An 8,163-nucleotide genomic window follows, 5' to 3' on the forward strand; every position below is an offset into this window, starting at 1 on the left:
TGCATGGACAAAACATAGTTAATTATTTCGACTTGTTGCGTAGCCACTTTGACAATGGTATTTTATTTTGTATTGAACAATAATATATATAGTGCTGAATATACTTATTGCTGGCTTACTGGGATGTGTATTATTAGAGAACATTGCAATGTATGACTATTTATCATCCCGCAAAAGCCAGGTAGATTGTGTTTCTCTAGTTCTAAGGCTCATTCCTGACGTTACGCGTTAAGTATTACGTAACCAGCAACTCGCCAGAGGGCGTACCCACTGAGATGGTACAAAATGGCTGCGCCCGTTATATATAATAGCCGTCACATTTAACCGTTTTATTAATTAACTACACGATTATACTTGTTGATATTAAGCAATAATGTGCATTATATATCGTTGAATATGCATACCATGCCAAATGCCTTAATTGTCCCTTCCTTTAAGAACACGCTCTTGGTTGGAGCCAGTACCGGGCTGCGAACCTTGTACCTACCAGCCTGTAGTCCGATGGCTTAACCACTGCGCCACCGAGACCGGTATACTGCTAACGTGTGAGGTTGGCTTTTGTTGTGGTTGTTGTTGGTGGTGGTGGTGGTATTTTTTAAGTTGTTGTTTGGAGGCGATTGTTTGTTTGTTTGTTGTTGTTTTGTTTTTGTTTTTGTTTTTGTTTGTTGGTTTGTTTGTGTGGGGTTTTTTTTACATGCAATTTTGATTTTGTTAATGGTTTCGCCGTTTCGATTTTAAATATACAGTGAAACCAGTATGCTGTAGTAATTCATTCAAGATCTTGTAATATGATAATATCATCTGTATAATGACCTAAATTATAAACCTGATCCACTGTCTGACCGTCCGGAAGTCCGTCTGTATAATCTGTCATTGCAGCTCCAGCTCTACCACTAAGCTACTTCATATTTTAGTACATATATACTGTAGACATATAGACATGTACATTTGTCTACATATACTGTAGAGGAGGCAGGACGTATCCCAGTGGTTAAGCGTACTCCTGATGCGCGGTCGGTTTCTGATCGATCTCTGTCGGTGGGCCCATTGGGCTATTTCACCAGTGCACCACGACTGTATGTTGTATGTGCTATCCTGTCTGAAGGATGGTGCATATAAAAGATCTCTTGCTACTAATGGGGAAATGCTCTAGTGGTGTCGTTAAACAAAACAAACTTTTATATGCTGTAGACTTGTACATATAATGAAGACATGCCGTCACGCATATAGACCTGCGATGCAACGTGTCAAGTGACTGTCACATTTCACACTATGTCGGTGTGATTTCTGTAGCCAGTTAGAGTGGTGGTGCATTGCATGGTTATGCTTCTCGGCCTTTAGGCGTACAGGTTTCTCTACTCTCTTTTTTTTTTTTTTTTTTTTTTGGGGGGGGGGGGGGGGGGGGGGTGGAGTGGGTGACGTGGGGGTGTGCTGATTTTAAACGAAAATGTCCAAATATGAATAACAAAGTATATATCATATTTGCATTCCGACCAAACAGATGTGTGTATGGTTTCAAATGAATCACAACGCCTAAATGTTTTGTTTGTTTGTTTTTTTTTTGTTTTTTTAAAGCATAGATTACAACTAATATTATGAGTAGAATGATAGAAATATATGGACATTGTTAAAGGTTTCAGGCCAGCTTATATTGCCCGAATGACTCCATCGTTTTTGCCCGAATGTGAAGATTTGTTCCATCACTGGGTGGGGGTGGAGTAGGGGAGTTGACTCGATCCAGTAGGTACAGGCTACGTGTAAACCATACAAAACACCATGCAATGCTCACAGGTGTTTTTGTTATATGAATGAGGACAGAAAATGGTTTAACAGCACATTTTGAACTATTGTTATTTAGAGTCTAGCTCAGCTAAAGGTGGATTCAAGAGTGGGAGGTCAAGGACGAACCGTTTCTTCTTTAAAGTATTTAAATCTACTTTTTTTTCTGGGTTTGTTTTTTACACGTACCTTTTTTAAAACGAGGTTTGTTATAGACGAGACACTAGATAGTGATATATATAGAATCAACCACTATTTTATAGACGAGACACTAGATAGTGATATACATAGAATCAACCACTATTTTGCCAAATACCCATTCGACTCTGTGTTGTGCGGAGATACAGTCCTGATCACGTATTACGCTTTTGTCGTTCAGATTGTGACCGTTGCGATCGATTCTACAACTCGGGACCATCATATCTCATGGGTTCCGTCTCAACCAGTATACCAAATACCGTGGTATGTGATGTCCTGTCTGTGGGAAAATGCGTGTAAAAGATCCCTGTCTGCTAATGAACAAATGTCTCGGGTTTCCTACAAGTAAAAAACTACTAAATGTTTGACATCCAATAGCCGATGATTAATAAATAAATTTGTTCTATTGGTGTCGTTGAACAAAAACAAACTTTAATTTTCCATAGGCTGCAGCCCCTGATATATACGAACAGCTATTGCTGCTCATTAATAATGGGCTGGAGTAGATTATACGCGGGTTCACTGAGATGAGGTCAATCACATGAGAAGGGTAGATAATAATTATTTTATGTCTGGTAGCGCCGCCTTTTTTCTCTTTTTTTCTTCTTTTTTTTCAATATGTACATACGCCTACTTGGTTTAAATACAAATCTGAACGAAGAAGAAGAAGGTTTAAATAATAATAATAATAATAATAATAATAAAACTGTTTTAAAGTGTGCCCCTTCCACTTATATAGATTTTCCCCAAAATGGAAGCTCGGGCATGGAACTTATACTTTTTGCAGGTGGTGAGTCTACTTGAAACTATTTATATGTAAGTTGTAGTGAATGCACCTGAAAATAAGTGGAATTTTTTTTTGTTCGTCGTAAGCATGGGGTCGAAACAACTCGACCCGGATCCGCGCCTAAAGCCGGTATTACTAGAGGGACGACCCGCGCATTAACCACCTTTCATCAGGGCGGCTTCTGTTTAACGTTCGTATTTGTAATTACGATAATGATGATATCTGAGATGTCTCCCACCACAAATCGTCCTTCACAAACTGTGGCCGGCAGCACATCAAAGGTCTCGTCACGTACACTACAGCCTAACCACGGGCTCGTTAATGCTGCTCAATTGTCTTTAACTAGTGTACTGGAGGACTTCCGGATTTCTCCCATTATCTTTATCCTCTCGTGTGATTGTTACTTGCTTCCATTAAAAAAGAGGTTCATTGGAAGCAAAACAATTTTGTCTATGCAAAACCTAAGCACTTTATCAAATGTCATGGTATGTGTTATCCTGAATGACTTAATCCAAATGTCTCAACTAGGAATCAGCAATTTTTAATTGCATGAGACGTGGTCTCTTGTAGCACTTATTATGACATATAACAGTTTGTATCCACCAGAGAATATTAGTAGAGCTGCAACTGTAAACACGGTAAACAACACGAGATGGCGAGACGGACGGATGAAGAGTTGGACTGAAATATCACATACGGTGCCCCTATTAATGGCACTCATGGCACCCACTATAAAGGTGTGTTAAATCAAGGCATATACAAATGGAATGGCTCCAGAATTGCGGACATGTCGGGGTTTTTTCACGTCCGAAGTAGTGTCCCAGGACTGGTATTGTAAAGGTCATGATAAATCGTGTGCTCCCATCCCCCAAAACATAAAAAACGACAAACCACCCCCAAAAGAAAACAAAGCAAAAAAAAACAACAACAAAAACAACAACAACAAAAACGCACAACACAGCACAACACCACACAATACAACACATCACAACTAAAAAAACAAAAAAAAAAACAAAAAAAAAAAAACGGTACACGTCTTTACTGATTAATAACTTGTAAATTATTTATACCACAATAATATGATTTTGCACCTAATATATGGATATCGTACATTCATGGCAAACGTCCATGTAGCCGACGTGACAAAATCAAAATTGCATGTTAAAATATGTAATACCAGAAAGCTCATTATAGTTTAACTTTTAAGTTTACATTTTCTTTAAAAACATGATCATGTGACCTGAGTCTCTTGTTGATCCGGTGTTTTTAATCTTCATAGATAGTGTAGAGAATTAATCTTCAACCGTCTTCAAAACATTCCATCAATATTTGTTTTGCTCCCAATCCTCCCCCCCCCCCCCCCCCCCCCTTTTTGTAAAGCAAGGTACAATGCTAGCTTTGTCAGCCTCACTGAACACCATTTTGGAAAATCCTGGGAATGATCTGTACTGTCAGAGATTTTCAGTGAAATTAAGTCGAAACATAATCTGACGGGCCATTTGCATTTTACAGGTGACATTTGACTAACAGGTGTCATCACAACGAGTCATTGGTCGCTGTGCATAAGACATGTACCAACCTCTATAAATTAGGTTTGTTTAACAACACCACTAGAACACATTGATTCATTTATCATCGGCTATTGGATGTCAAACATTTGGTAATTTTGACATATAGTCTTAGAGAGGAAACCCGCTACATCTGTTCCATTAGTAGCAATATATGTGTTATATGCACCATCCCACAGACAGGATAACACATACCACGGCTTTTGATATACCAGTCCTGTGCACCAACCGCTGTGCACAAGACATGCACCAACGTGCATGTGAATCCGGCATTACATCATTTGACACACAATTTTGATTCTGTCATTATTTGTAAGGCATTGCACCTGCATGCTTGAAATTTTTACCACAAATTGGTAATACCATGTGCAAAATATTATTATCCTAGTGTAATTCCTTTCCAAGTGTTTTAATCAGTAAAAAGGAATACAGTTTATTTGGGGTCAACCGACATACTGTCTATACGAAAATGCATATAAAATAACTATCGCGTGCCTGGGTGGCTGTCTGTGTATCCACTGGTGTAGGAAGCGCGGGGGGGGGGGGGGGGGGGGGGGGGGGGGGGGGGGGGGGAGAGAGAGATTTTTTGTAAATATAAAAGTGCCCCCCCCCCCACACACACAATTTTTGGCACCTTCCTACGCCATTGCTGTCTTTCCATCCATCCATCCGTCTATCCCTCTCTCCCCCCCCTCTCTCTCTCTCTCTCTCTCTCTCTCTCTCTCTCTCTCTCTCTCTCTCTCTCTCTCTCTCTCTCTCTCTCTCTCTCTCTCTCTCTCTCTCATCCTGTCATATTAAACCAGCCGCGTGGGGGTGGGGTGGGGTGAGGGTGTGTTATTCGAGGATCAATTCAAGCGTATTTCCTTTTTATAAAAAAAACAAAAACTATTTTTCCGGGAAAACATTAATCGACCCAAGAAACTTTGCTGGCAATAGTCTAGACCCCACCCCAACCACCGCATAAATTCCTGCACACGCGCCTGTAAACAACGAACAGCCGTAATTTAAAATGTGCTGAGGTGTTGTTAAACAAACATTCTGTTTCTTTCCTTTGTTACACACAGTGCTCTCTATATTATGTTCTCCCATGGCAGGATGATTTGCCACGAGATGAGCAGCTTGTCTACAAGTAAGTACACAGGTAAGTACACAGGTAAGTCGGCGTTAGCACGAGACATATTGGATGAATATTTGTAGTCCGCTGTGAATACCGCGGCCGCCCTGGAGGCAGGTGTAACGCGGAATACTTCCTTCACGTTTCTTGTACAGCTTCGTCAGCGACGTCGTGCATGCACCATTCCTTCATCTCCTCTTTTTATGTTAGCACCACCGCCATGTGACAGTCGGCACACAACTACGACACGCATGTAACAAGAATTTCAAAATAAGCAGGTGCACTGTTAGCAAAAGAGAAGAAAAAAACCCCGTAACTTCGTGATCTCAGTGGATATGGGTTTTTTTAATTTAAATTTATTTATTTTTAAAAATTTGCGTTCTCCGCTTAGCTACGAACTTTGTAAACTGGCTAACGAAGAACGCAAAGTTTCGTTTAAAAACCCCACAATACCCGAGTTCATTAGTCACCAATACAGAATTATCTTTTACATTGCAATCATAGTTTAAAAGAACGGACGTTCACATTATCAAAATGCTCAAGGGCTAATGGAGATTTTTAATAAGAGGGTCATTTAATTTTAAATTTTGTCACTGGTAGACTTTCAAATTTTCAGTGTTGAATTTTTAATTAATTTTTTAATATGAAATAAAATTTTAATTTTGCGAAACATATCTTTATTAGTTTGTTAAAACAGTCCAAAGGATCAGTATCGCGTTTCAGAACATGATCCAATCAAAACCCTAGAAGAGATACTTTCAAATAAGACCACGTGTCAAAACTACTAAATGCTTGACATTCAACAGCCTGTGATTAATTAATTAATGTGCTCTAGTGGTGTCATAAACAAAACAAACTTTTTTAAAATTTTCAGTGTTAAATCTCTATTTAAATTTTAACAAATTGAATAAAAAATTTAAAAACCCAGAAACATTCCAAATTCTCTCTCTATTAATTTGTATAGACTGTTCCAGAGAATCGTAATACCATGTTTTGGAACTATTCTAACAAAACTCTAACCCTGAATTTAAAATTTAAATAGAGATTTAAATTTTTAAATTTTCATTTTATTTTTGTTTTTGTTTTTAAATTCAAAAACTCTAAATTTCGAAAATATCTCTCTATTAGTTTGTAGAGACTGTTCAAGAGAATAATTGTTCCAAGTTCCAGAACAATACAATGAAAACTCTAGGAGAAGAGTGGGAAAGGTTGATAGATGGACGACGAACGGATGCTGGACAAACCGGTATTAAAACAGCTCTACTGAAAACGTCATAGTGGAGCTAAAAAGAAAATGGTAACTATTTTACACTTGAAAAATCCTGTGGGTCCCCTTATGAATGTACTACATGTACAGGACAAATTGAACTCAATTCCATTCCCATATATCTGGTGAATTGTATCATTCCAAAGTATATCATTGGTGTTGATATAGGCGTATATAATCCAGTTATAAAAGATAATTGTTTTTCTATCTGAAGGTATATTATGTCTTAACCACTGATGATAAAACATGCTTATGGACTAAATATGAAGTATATATACAGGAACATGATATTCATCCACATTCACTGTAATTGAAAGAAAGAATGACAATGACGTCATAAATCCGAAACATTTTAAATCAGTTTTATGACTAAGTGAATCTACCTCGAGTAGCCTAGTGGAGCAATTACAATGCGGTCAAATATGTAAATACAACAAGATTAAATATTAAAATTACATAATAATTAGCCAGCGGGTTTATGTCTACATTTGAGACGTGTCTATCGAACATGAAATGTTTTGTGGTTTGTGAATACGAAATGTAACTGTTCAAAGTAAGCCTTTTGAAGTATCATTTGTGAAACGTCTCTGCCTGGATTTAGACGCGGTGTGGTCAGGAACGGCAAACACAACACCACGACGACCACGCGTTGTCGTCGAGTTACGAGCTCTTCAGCCAAAAAGATGAGTAAGTCTTGTATATGACCGCGAGACATCGCCCGCGCTAAGGATTGACCACGTAGCCAAACAAATTGGACAGGCGGTTAGTTGCCCGGCTCGTAGAGATTTAACAGTTGGTAGCAAGTCCTTGAACAAATCGCTGTCGCTTGTTAATGCCTGACGCTGTGTCGCCAATTGTCGGGAGATCGGGGTCTGGTATAAAAACGGTGTTAACGAGCGGGAACACACACAATAGATACTTTAGTGTGGATACACAAATCAGCGCGAGGTGCATTGTAAGTCATTGTGATTATTGGAAACATTTGTTGTCTAAATTTATTAGGCAGATCAATATGTTTGTTACGTATACGTTTGGCTAGTAATAGTTCACATATTAACTTATTAATCATGACAATATTACATATTATTCTGTATATATTTGATTAAATAGTAATGTTTAATATGTTAATTTATTATGTATGTAAATACTATTTATTGCATATTATTTTATACATATTATTAATTAGTAATATTTGATATATGAACTTTTTAAATCATAGCAATGTTATATAAATTTATTAGTTAGTAATGTTTAATATGAGAATTTAGTATACATGTGAATATCTTTTAGTTTTATAATATTTTATATGTATTACTTAATCATACTGCATATTCGTATACAACTAATAATTAGTGTTGTTTGATATATGAACTTATTAGTTAGTAAAACTGTGGTATGTAAACAGTTCAAGTATTATACTCTATCAATATTTCTTTTGACATGCATGTTA

The sequence above is a fragment of the Gigantopelta aegis genome, chromosome 3 (genome assembly GCF_016097555.1).
Source record: "Gigantopelta aegis isolate Gae_Host chromosome 3, Gae_host_genome, whole genome shotgun sequence".
Classification (NCBI taxonomy): Eukaryota; Metazoa; Mollusca; class Gastropoda; order Neomphalida; family Peltospiridae; genus Gigantopelta; species Gigantopelta aegis.